Source organism: Zea mays, chromosome 2 (assembly GCF_902167145.1).
Source record: "Zea mays cultivar B73 chromosome 2, Zm-B73-REFERENCE-NAM-5.0, whole genome shotgun sequence".
NCBI classification, from domain to species: Eukaryota; Viridiplantae; Streptophyta; class Magnoliopsida; order Poales; family Poaceae; genus Zea; species Zea mays.
In genome coordinates, this window is record NC_050097.1 from 172,744,058 (window position 1) to 172,757,070 (window position 13,013).

Genomic DNA, 13,013 nt, shown 5'->3' on the forward strand with positions numbered 1-13,013 from the left:
CCATGATATACATCCCAACTTTGCCAAGTCTCCAAATTTCCCGAGGACCTTCGGTCCACTCACTTCCCTTTCGGGATCCAAACCTTCTTGGTGCTTTTCATGTTTGAAATTATCTCCTTTGGCACCCAGATGCGTTTGGCCCCCTTTCCTTTGTTGGCTTGCTTGTTAGCCTTTATTGCTATCACCTTTCCGTTCTTTTTCTTCTTGATCAAATATGGTGTAGCATCCTTTTTGTTCACCTTTTTGATGTAGGTGTTGGAGATTTTGCTTGATGGCTTTTGCTTGAGCTTTTGCCTTTGTTTATCCCCGGTCATCGCCTTGCATTGGAAAGACTTGTGGCCTTCCTTGTGGCACAGCCTACAAATCACAGTTTCTCCCTCTACAGGCTTGTTCACTCCCGCAGTGGTGTTATCCTGTGGAGGTCGAATTTGTTTAGCTTTGCCTTTCTTGTCATACAAAGCCTTGCCAAGACGAGCCACTTCTTGCTTTAATTGTTCATTTTCCTTTGCAACCTCATCCGAACATGTCTCTACAACAATATTCTCAACAACAACTTGGTTGCAGGGGTTAGAATCATCAATTAAATCAAAGCAGGAAGTAGAAGCATCTTTCTTAATTATTTCAGGTATTTCAACTAAAGATGCTGCTGAGGTGCTACCAATGTTTTCTAGCTTAGTAGTTAGCTCATTATTGTGTATGCTAAGAATTTCCATTTTCTCTAGCAAATTTTCAATAGCTTCTTGGGAGCTAGCTAACTTAGCCTTAAGTTTTTCATTCTTTTTAATAAGGCTATCATCGGTAGCAGTGGATGGAGCACTAGATTCCAATAGCTCAATTTTAGTTGATAGCTCACTATTTAAGTTTGCAAAAGTTTCAAATTTTTCTAGCAAACCTTTGTAATCATTTTGAGAGCTAACCAACTTATTTTTCAAAGTTTTAAGTTGAGCTTTTTGCTTAGTGCAAACATCCTGAAAAAAATTAACGGCTTCCGCAAGCTCTTCTAGAGAGGCTTTTCCCTCACCTTTATCACCACTACTACTTTCATCACTAGAGGATGGAATGCTTTTGTTACCTCTTGCCATAAGGCATTTATGTGATGACCGTGATGATCGTGACGAGGACCGGTGGCTGCGTGTCCTTGGAGGTTCATCTTCACTTGAAGAGTCATCCCAAGTTCTAACACTTGTGAGCGCCTTGCCTTTGCTCCTCTCCTTTTTGGGTTTGGCCATATTTGGACAGTTGTCCCTGAAGTGGCCCTTCTCCCCACATGCGAAGCATCCTCTCTTCCTTTGCTTTTTCCTGTCAATGTTAAAGAGAAGATCCTCGACCTGCAGGGGCACACCCATTAGATTAATCTTGCGGATCATCCTCATTACCTTTCCGACGCGTCGGATTGTTTCTTCGTCCTCGGAGGATGATGTGCATGGTTGATTATCTTCATCATCATCACTTTCTTCTTCTTCCTCTTCTTCACTTGAGGAACTTGGAGTGGGAGCCTTCTTTTTGCCCTTCCTTTCATCACATGCAAAAGCATATGGCTTTGAGGAGGTTGGCTCCTCTCCCCGACTCATTTTTCGCGACATCTCAAAGGCCGCGATTTTCCCAATCACAATGGTCGGGGTCATGTTGCTCAAGTCCTCCATGTTGTGAAGGATGGTGATGATGCTCCCATATCTTTGTTGTGGTAGCAGGGAGATAATCTTCCTCACAATGTCCGCATCACCTAGCTTATTAATGCCAATAGAGTTGAGCTCATTGATTATTAGATTCAAGCGAGAATACATGTCTCTAACAAGCTCATCATCTTTCATAGCAAAAGAATTATACTCATTTAAGACTAGGCAATGTTTTTGCTCACGGACATTGGATGTGCCGTCATGGAGCTCATGCAATTTTAGCCAAATCTCATTAGCAGTTTTCAAGGTAAATACTTGGTTGAAAATATCCATGCTAAGAGATTCATACAAGCAATTTTTGGCTCTAGCATTTAAATGGATTTCTTTTTCCTCACTCGTGGTGGGTTTCTCGGGATTCTTGAGGGGTTTCATCCCGTCACGAGTGACTCTCCAAACACCTAGATCAACGGCCTCTAGGTAACAAGCCATTCTAGCACTATAATATGGGAAGTTAGTGCCGTCGAAGTGTGGTGGCCTATGGGTATCCATCCCTTCCTCCAAAAAGCGTCGGCTCTTTTAGCGGTGAAGCTAAAGCGTTTCAAAGGAGCCAAACCGGGTTCTGATACCACTTGTAGGAAACGGGTGACGCCTAAGAGGGGGGGGGTGAATTAGGACTTCTAAAACTTTTACTAAACTAGGCCACAATTAAATCCCTAGAGCAAAACCTATGCAAATAATCAAAACTAGAATGTGCAAACTAGGTTTTGTCTAAGTGTTGCTATCTCTACCGCAAAGGCTAAGTTTCAATCTACACTAAATAAGTATGGCAATAAGATTGAAACTTAAATGCTTAATATAAATGCGGAATGTAAAGAGCTAAGTAGAGAAGCAAACTCTCGTGGATGACGCCGGTATTTTTACCGAGGTATCCGGAACCACGCAAGGTCCCGACTAATCCTCGTTGGTGCCCCTACGCAAAGGGAAGCCCACGCGAGGGCCAAGCACCACGGTCGAGTAACTCCGTAGAGAGCCACGGGCCTTCTCCACGCGCAAGTGGTGCTCCGCTTCCGGCTCCTCTCGGACGCTCCCCGCCGTCTCCACTATCGAGCTTCCGGCCAAAACGCCGCGGGCCTCGTTCCCTCCGGTACACGGTGGCGGCCTTGACACAAACGCGGTTGTCACGGTCTCGCAAGACTCTCGCCCCACTCGGTACGATTACAACGGCTCGCGCAAGAGCCGAGGGGTTGTGTGGTTTTACAAAACTCACTCAACTAACTAGGGTTCACCTAGAGCAAGCGCTAAAGCGGTCTAACTAACCTAAGCACTTCGCAAAGCACCTACGCTAATCACCGAGTGATTCTATTAAGCACTTGGGTGTTTGAGCTCTTGGAAATATGCACTATGTGTCTTGGTATGTTGCTTGGGCTCCCACACTGGAGAATGGCCGGTTGGGGTGGTATTTATAGCCTCCACACCCCCAACTAGCCGTTGGACAGAAAGCAGCAGCTTTCTGTCGACGGGTGCACCGGACAGTCCGGTGCACCACCGGACACTGAACAGTAGATGTCCGGTGCACGCCACGTCAGCCGACCGTTGGCGCCTGTAGCAGTCGACCGTTGGATCCGACCGTTGCCTTTCTGCCCGTTGGCACACCGGACAGTCCGGTGCACACCGGACAGTCCGGTGCTACAGCCAGAGAGCGCCTTTCTGCGGCCTCTCTGCGCAGACTGTCCGGTGCCTCACCGGACAGTCCGGTGCACACCGGACACCGATGTCCGGTGCGCCACCTGGCGCTGGCTGACAGCCCTTTCTTGGATTTCTTCGCTGATTTCTTCGGGCTTCTTTGTTCTTGAGTTTTGGACTTCTATGCATCTTTTTATGTCTTCTTTTGAGGTGTTGCATCCTCATTGCCTTGGTCCAATTCTCTTCGCATCCTGTGAACTACAAACACAAACACTAGAAAACTTATTAGTTCACGGATTGTGTTGTTCATCAAACACCAAAACTTAATTAGCCAAAAGGCCCGGGGTCCAGTTTCCTTACAGCGGATGTCGTCGGTCCGCGTGCAAGATATGCAGCGGCTGGGTTACTTTGGCGGCGGAGTCGCTCGTGTCCCGGGGACGGAGGAAGTCCTCGAGCCGGAAGGCGAGTTGGTTGTGTTCGAGGCATTCTTCGCCGCTGGTCTCCGCCTGCCTGCGCACCAATTTGTTGGAGAAGTCCTGCGTAGATTTAACGTTCAGATCCATCAGCTGACTCCGAATGCCGTGGTGGCTCTGTCGAAGTATGTCTGGGCGACGACTTCGTACGGCGGACAACCATCAGTCGAAGTCTTCGCGAAGTACTATTGCCTGCACTGGCAGAAGAGGATGATTGGAGATGAAGTTGCCCAGTTTGGGTCCTGTACATTTACGCCGAAGACCGGCAAGACCACGATGGAGGTAGTTGAGTTGGTTCCTTGCGCCCGCAACAAGTGGGGCAATTGGCATGAGTTTTGGTTCTACGTCGCGGAGGGTACAGTCGAAGACCATCCAGGGCTCCCCGTGTCCGAGATGTGCTCACATTTTTACTCAGCATACCCGCCTTTTGAAGTGGCGGAGGAGGATGCGGACGAAGGGGCCCTTCGGTGCACCGCCGGCCTGAGCAGCGGGCACGATTTGGTTGAGGAATTTGTGGCGTACGGGGTATGGCCTTTGGCGCATGGCTGGGCGTTGGGTGAAGTGTGCCCTCGCCAGATGCCTTCCCATGGTGGGAAGCTGGTGCGAAGTTCTGCCTTCGCGCTGGATCTGCATAGCCGCGATCCGGCCGCCTTTGTGCGTGAGGCGGAGGATGGGGCGGTGCGGATCGTTGGTCGGTACGTGCCGAGGACAGAGGGCCAACGTAGCTGGGATATTCGCGGGTCGAATGACCGCTTGAACAGGGTTTTTGAGTTGAATCGTCTGCCATGGCGGTTATCCCGGCCAAGACGATGTGGATCGTCGCGGGAAGAAACCGGTGGTAGAGTCTGGAGACGACCCCGCGCCGGCGGCCGCCCCGTCCTCTAAGAAGAGGAAACTAGGTACTGCTATGGGAGGACTTGGGGTTTTCGATGGTTTTGCTAGAGAATTGATGAGGACATGCGCGGCCCCGGGGGGAAGGATGTCTTCGCCCGAGCTCCGGGAGTCTTCGGCGCGGATGTTGAGGGTTACCGGGGGTTGGTGGCCTAAGAATGTTCCTATCCCCCGCGCGGCCGGTGAAGTCTTTTTTACATCTCGCATGGTTTGTGAATGGAAAGTGTTTCCTTACGGGCGGAATATTGCTGCTGTTGTGTCGGCAGTGATGGACAAGGATCGCCAGGGAGCTGCACAGAAGCGCCAGGTGGTCGTCCGGCTTCATGAAGCCAGGCCGAAGAGGCAGCGGGGGGCTGCGAAGGCTACTGCCCCCGGCGGAGGCCAGCCGCCACTAGCGGCAAAGTCGGCCGTCCCTGCATCCAGCAGGGCACCGGAGTCTGCGGCTGTCGCCGGTGGTTCCAAGTCTGCGAAGGCTGCATGAGCGTCCAGCAGGGTGCTGGAGGCCGCGAAGGCGGCCCGAGAGTTGCCGCCGCCGGGCAAACGCGTCGCCGACTTCGCCACCGACATTAGTGTGGACGACTATCTTGTTGGTAAGCCGTTGGCTCGATTTTTTTGTAATTTGTTGATACGTCGCAGGGTCGGACGAAGGCCAACTTGTTGTTGTTCCGCCTGCCGCGGCGACCACGGTGGCTGCCGTAGTGCCAAAGGCGAAGGGCGGTGCTCTTAGTGCCGGCGGCGAGATGCCGGCACTCACTGCTGTCAGGGACGAGGCGGGTGCTGTGTCCCACCGGCTGAAGGAGATGAAGGAGGCACTAAGTCAGGTACGTTGAGCTAGACTTCGGTTTTTTTTACCGGCTTCGTTGGGGCTGCGGCCTTATGTGTGTTTTGCAGGCGGCTGACTTCGCAGACTGCGCGGCGTCGGGGGCCCTCACCGCGGTTGTGTCTGCCGAAGTCGAGAGACTTCGGACGCAACATGCTGACGCCGTCCGGGAAAAGTCGGCCGCCGACAGTAAATGCCGCAAGCTGGCGGATAAGGTGGCTGTGCTGGAGGGTGAAAAGACTGTCCTCCGGCGCCAACTGGCGGAGGAGAGGAAGGAGGCCAATGAGGCCCTCGCCAAGGCGCAGTCTGCGCAGGCGGAGGCCAATTTGGCGCGGGCGGAAGGCAGTCTTGCCAAGCAGCGCGCCGAGCAGTTGGAGGAGCGACTCAACGCTCTGCGGGCTCGTGTGGAGAGGGCCGAGGCCTCGACGCGCGCGGAGGCTGAGCGGACACGCAAACAACTTATGGATTCATACCATGAGCTGGGCGCGCGGACCACTGATTTCGAAGTGCCGGACCGAGAGCCCGGACTTCGCTGCCTTGAGTGGGTACAGGAGGAGTTGCAGGCGCTCCCCACCATCGTGGAGGGGTTTATGTCTTATGCCTCCCTGGTCACCTGCGAGGGGGCGATGAACGCGCTCTCTCGCGAAGGGTGCCGACACTATGAGGTCTTCGACCAAGCTGATGAGGATTTCGAGCGTGATATCTACAAGGTTGAGGACCCTATAGTGAAGGAATCCGCCGGAGCCCTCTACGACCGGATGTGGGGGCCCCACGGTCGAGAGGTGGTCAGGGAGCGGGCCGAGACGACGAGGGGTCAGGTAATGTTTGGCTTTTGTTTGGTGTTTGTTGAATGTGGGCTATGTATGGGTTTGCTGAATTTGTGTGCTGTGTCTCAGGCGGCGCGTGGCGAGAGGGTGGATGACTTCGGGGCTTTGAACAGCGCGCTGCCTGACCCGGAGTCGAACCCGGCGGTGGCTGTGTCCGAGGCCGCCCTGGAGCCGCCCCCGGAAACCGCCGAAGGCGCTCCTGATGCCCCCGCAGCCGCTGCGGCCGGCGGAGGCCCGCCCCCGGAGGCCGCCGAAGGCGTTCCTGATGCCCCCGCAGCCGCTGCGGCCGACGGAGGCCCACCACCAACTGCTGCGCCGAGGGCTGAGGATCCTGTGATGGTGACGGCGGAGGCTCCCGCGACGGCTGGGTCTTCGCAGGTGGCCTAGTGGGTGTGGGTAGTTAGGAAATTTTGGATATTGTTGCTGAACCTTGGTTGCTGCGCAGGTTCAAGATTTTGGGCCTGCGCACGCAACCGCTACTGCTAATTTTTTGGCGGCTTCGACCGTGTATGATGGGAATAAATCGGATGAGTCTGCATCTAAGTTTTCCGAGTTTGGTGACTCTGGGAGCTCTGTTGAGTGGACCGAAGAGTCGTCGGATGAGGACTTGGACTACTTTGCGGCCTTGGATGTGGCAGCGGCGGAGGCTACGCCGCATGCAGCGGATGCTGAAGTTGTGCCTGGTCCGAGTGCTGGGCGCAGGCGGCTGTTTGAACCAAAAAAGAGCTGGCGGACGGTCCGGCCCTGAGGCCGGACGGTCCGCGGTCCGGACAGTCCGCGCCTGTGGGCCGGACGGTCCGCACGTGCGCAGAACAGATTAGGGTTCCGAGTTTTGTGCTACGGTTGTTAGCTATATTCGCGGAATTAGCTCGGAATCAGTTGTGTAAAGGGTCCAGCCCCCTCCTCTATAAATAGAGAGGTCTACGGCCGATTTGTAATCATCAATCGAATCAATACAACTTCTATTCGCATTTATTTCCAGTACAATTAGGAGTAGTTCTAGTCTAGTTCTAGTTTAGCCTCTCGATCCCCAAATTCTCCGCTTCTCCTCGACTCTACGTCGATTAGAGGAGTCTAGGTCGGCCGTCCCGAGCCTAGACAACCCCTAGGATCTCTCCTCCCCGACGGGGTCCCTCCCGGGAGCGAGATCCAGGCGCCGCTGGCGATCTTCCGCCGCCCCTGCACACGCGCGGACCGTCCGGCCCTAGGGCGCGGACCGTCCGGACGTCAGGCAGGAAAACCTAGCCCCTGCGCCAGGTCGCGGACCGTCCGGCCCCAGGCCGCGGACCGTCCGCGCCTGACCAGAGAGCACCGCCGCCGGTTCTTCTTGAGTATTTGGCGCTCCGAAAAGGCGTCAACATACTTTTTGGCGACTCCGTTGGGGACATACATATCTAAGCTCATCAAATCGGCCCTCAATGGCCGGTTCAAGGGATAGCTCTGATATTTCTCCAAGCAACATCATAGAGCCGACTTGGGAAACCTTGCCGGCTGACGAGCAGCTCCAGTTCGAGGAGCACAAGGAGCGGATGATCCAGGAGGCGAAAGCAAAGTTCTTGGCCAACTTCAAAGTGGACAGGAACAACAAGGTCGTCCGACATCGGGCGACGGATCCGGTTTCGCTCCAACCCACGCCAGATATCCCTAATGTAAGTAATACCAACGATCTGCAATCTCTTAGAAATTATGTAGAAGATCAACGTGAACAAATGCAGAACATCATAGGGGGTATGCAAAGCGACCTTAAGAGACTAGTACGTGCATTTGATAAATCTAGTATCACAAATTTTCCTTCGCACGAGGTTGAGTTAGGAGGTAACACGCGTAACACATCGGCTACAGGTTGTCACGACCAGTCACAACCCCTTTATGGGATGCCGATGAACACATACCCTGAGCAACCGCAAATCGGCAGCAAATCAGCCGATCTGCACATGCCCAGACCGTCCGCACGTGAGCGCGGACCGTCCGGACCAACAACAGTCGGGCCGATTTTTAATGAGTTACCTAGATATGCGCCCGAACCACCACACACGACACAGAATCTAAACTACCCAGTCGGACCGTCCGCGTACAACAACGGACGGTCCGCACATAATCACGGACGGTCCGGGCCAATGTCCGGACAGTCCGCACATGACCTTTTTGAGGAGGATTGTTACCGGAATCCTCACCCGTCCCAGCAGCACTTCCCATCGCACTATACAATGCATCAACCCATTAATTCAAGATCCAGAGCCCAGGAAAGCTTTCCGGCCCCACCGAGGAGGCCGGAAAGAAACGATCAAACCTATGACCCATATAGGGCAAATGAAAATGCACCACGTAACTCAAACCAATGGGGGGAAAGACAACATGCTAATATCCAGTCAACCCCACCTATGTTTGACCAGAGAGCCGATGGTCTCGCACCGGCTGCCATTGATATAGTAAGGGAAGAAATAGCCGGGACGTTCCGAGATAAGCTCGGAGTAAGCATGGTCCCTGGGGGGCAATCATATCGGAAACCTTATGACAACCGATTTGATCACCACCCATACCCACAGGGAACCAGGATACCCGAATTCGCAAAATTTTTGGGTGATCAAGGGAAAAACACACGCGAACATATAGGCCAGTTCTTAGCACAATTGGGAGAATTGGCCGACACAGAGGAATTTCGCGTACGTTTATTTTCATTATCGCTAACAGGAACCGCGTTTGCATGGTATGCCACTTTACCTCCTAATTCCATTTCATCATGGGGGGATCTAGAACAAAAATTTCATGATCATTTTTTCTCCGGTGACTATGAGTTGGATTTGGTAGATTTAGTGTCGTTGCGACAGACAAAAGATGAATTGGTTAATGATTACATCCGGAGATTCCGAGATACAAGAAACCGATGCTTTCAAATTCATTTAGCAGAGAAACAGCTAGTAGGATTAGCCTTTAATGGTTTGCGATATTATTTAAAAGAAAGATTAGAAGGCATCCAATTTTTTACACTAGCACAGTTACACTAGAGAGCTTTGGCTTGCGAAAGCCGGAGCAAAGAAACTGCTAAAACAATGCGTCACAACGTACACATAGTAGAATGTGACCAAAGTAGCTCAGATGACGAATCAGCAGAAGTGTACGCTGCTGAAATGGTTTGGCCAAAGCAGGCCAAAACTTCGGCTTGTGCTTCCTTACAGCCGGTTCAAAAGAAACGGCAAGAGGAGGTAAAGTTTACATTTAATGTTGGTAAATGTGATAAAATATTTGATGAGTTACTTAAAAATGGCAATATTAAAATAAATCACACTGTTCCATCCACCGACGAGCTAAAACGTCGTGCGTACTGCAAGTGGCATAACTCATTTTCTCATGCCACTAATGATTGTAATGTATTTCGGCGACTGATTCAATCGGCCATTAACGAAGGACGATTGAAATTTCAGGAAATGCAGGTGGATACAGAGCCCTTTCCGATGAACATGATTGACTTCGAGGGCAAGAAAGTCCTGGTTCGGCCAAATACAGCCGATAAAGGCAAAGGCAAGGAAACAATCATCGGCAATGCTAAAAAGGCCGATGGGGATTGTAAAGTTTCTTGCAGGAAAGTGGTGGCCGAGAAGACTCCCGATGGAGGGGAGACCCTGAAGGTGACCATCACAGCCTCTAGCACTGGGGGGCAAGCGCAGACAGGGAGACAGTTGCGGGAACCCGTGCTGTGCATCACGGACAGTCCGTCGTCTCGACGCGGACGGTCCGACGCTTCTCCGGACGGTCCAGAGGACTCTGGCGGACGGTCCGGCCATGCTCAGGACTCGCAGCGACCACGTACCTTCAAACCACGACGACCAGAGATAGGTACGTGGAAAACAAATACATTTAAAGCAGCTGGTCGGCTGATCAAGCCGGCCCGACTTTCGATCGATTGTTGTCTAAATATGTGAAAAAGAAGGCCGGCCCTAGTGACCGGCCACCGAAGCGACCCCGCTCACCCATTCATGAGCAACGTCAGGTCAGGCCGATTGGACCACCTCACCAATCAGAAGAAATGAAAGGTCCTATTATACAATTGAGACCTAACATGCCAACATGGACCCCTCCACCTCCTTATACATCTATGCCATATCCATACACATACTTACCTCCACCATATGTCCCAAATCAAATGTGGGGCATGCCACCGTATCCATTTGGAATGCCACAGTACCCCGCCTGGGGGGCACCCCAAACATCCGTTTTTGATAGGTTGGTGCCGCCAGTGCAAGACCGATTGAGCGCTGCTGAATCCGGTCACCAGGCACAGGCCCAACAAGATTGCCGGACTACTCGGCCTCCTAGGCCGACCAATCCGGCAGGGGGGCATATGCCTGTAGCAACTCAAAGAACAACAAAAAAGGACATCATCAAAATAGGCACTGCAGATGTTGTCATACGGGGAGACAATAAAGGGCCGATGATTTTCGGCGAATCGGCCAACACAACAAAAAAGGATACGGCTACCATCAAAACAGTCGATCCAAAATACTCCATGCCTCGATGGTGCCTAGCGGGATTGACACGATCCCAAAAGAGAAAATTACAGCGCCTAAGAGCAAAGGAGAGCCAGGAGAAGGAGGCGGAAAAGACATTTAATGACACACATCCACTATACCCGCCACCGCAAAAGAAATGGAGACCGAAGGCTGTTGAGAAAAAACAAACGGCCATAGAAATAGAAAGTCAATCTGCACCAGGCGCGGACCGTCCGACCCCTGCGCGGACCGTCCGCCGTTCACCAGGAAGTCTCTGGACAACCTGCACCAAGCGCGGACCGTCCGGCCCCCGCACGCGTACCGTCCGCCGTTCACCAGGAAGCCTCCAATGACACGACAACATCAATGGAAGAGGACGACCTGCTGGGAGAAGACCTGGTCGACTACGAGGCTTCTCCAGAACGCCCAGGTATGGATGTAAATATTATTACATTTTCTGCCGATTGTACTATCATCGACGACGATGAACCTGTTGTTGCCCAGTTTGATTTTGGTCCTAAAGAAGCCGCCTTTACTAAACCAAAGGAATCGGTAAATCATTTAAAGCCACTCTTCGTGCGCGGTCACATTGATGGGATACCAATTGCTAAGATGTTGGTAGACGGAGGGGCGGCTGTAAATCTAATGCCTTATTCATTATACAGAAAATTAGGTAAACAAGATGACGAACTTGTCAAGACCAACATGACCCTCAGCGGTGTTGGAACTGATAGTTCGATCAAAGCCAGGGGAGTCACGTCCGTTGAATTAACCATCGGGACTAAGACCCTTGCTGCTGCATTCTTCGTCGCTGATGTAGAAGAAAATTACAGTTTAATTCTAGGCAGAGATTGGATTCACGCCAATCAATGTATACCTTCTACATTACATCAAATGCTAATACAATGGGTAGGCGATGACATAGAACAAGTACATGCTGATGTATCGGCCTGCATCGCTGTGGCCGATGCCCCTGTACTCTGGACTTATGAGACTGCTACAAGTCTCACAGGAGTAGATTTTTCTGATTATCAATTCATAAGTATAGATAAGAAAGGTTTCATTCCTGTAATGCTAGAGCCGATGGAGAATCGGCTAAATCCTAAATAAAGTTTAAATGATGAATACACACAAAACTCATGAGTCTCTGGCCACGGACAGTTCGGCTTCCAAGGCCGGATGGTCTGGTCTTTCACAAAAGGGTTCGGACTTTAAGACCGAACATACATCACAGCAAAAGGACAGTATTACAGATGATCCGGTCCCCGAGACCGGAGAGTCCACCGTCACACAAAGATCTTCTAATTCCTCTGTGGGAAACATAATAGAGGAATTCAGAGATCTTGATAAACTAGGACAGGGGTTTACATCGGCCGATCCTTTGGAGGAGATTGACATAGGAGATGGTAAAACTCCAAGGCCGACTTTTGTAAACAAGACCCTGGAGACCGATCCTAGAGATGAGATGATCGGTCTATTGAAGGAATATTCAGATTGCTTTGCTTGGAATTATACTGAAATGCCTGGATTAAACCGAGAGATCGTAGAGCATCGGCTGCCTATTAAATCTGGTTTCAGACCTTTCAAGCAAAGAGCTAGAACATTTCGTCCAGATCTTCTCCCACGCATCAAGGACGAAATCCACCGGCTGCTAGAAGCTGATTTTATCAGACCTTGCAGATACGCAGAGTGGGTCTCCAATATTGTGCCGGTGGAGAAGAAGGAGTCAGGTAAACTTAGAGTATGCATTGATTTTCGCAATTTAAATAGAGCAACTCCTAAAGACGAATATCCCATGCCCATAGCCGACACATTAATCAATAATGCATCAGGAAATAGAATTATTAGCTTCCTTGATGGTAATGCCGGATATAATCAGATTTTTATGGCCGAAGAAGATGCGTCTAAAACGGCCTTTATATGTCCAGGCTTCATTGGTTTATTTGAGTGGGTTGTCATGACATTTGGTCTGAAAAATGCTGGTGCTACTTATCAGAGGGCTATGAATTTGATCTTCCATGAATTGTTAGGAAACACTGTGGAAGTTTACATTGATGATATTGTAGTCAAATCGGTTGAGTTTAGTTCTCATATAGTTGATTTGCGCAAAGCCTTCGATAAAATGCGTCAGTATGGTTTGAAAATGAACCCACGTAAATGTGCTTTTGGAGTGTCGGCTGGTAAGTTTTTAGGATTTGTCATACATGAACATGGTA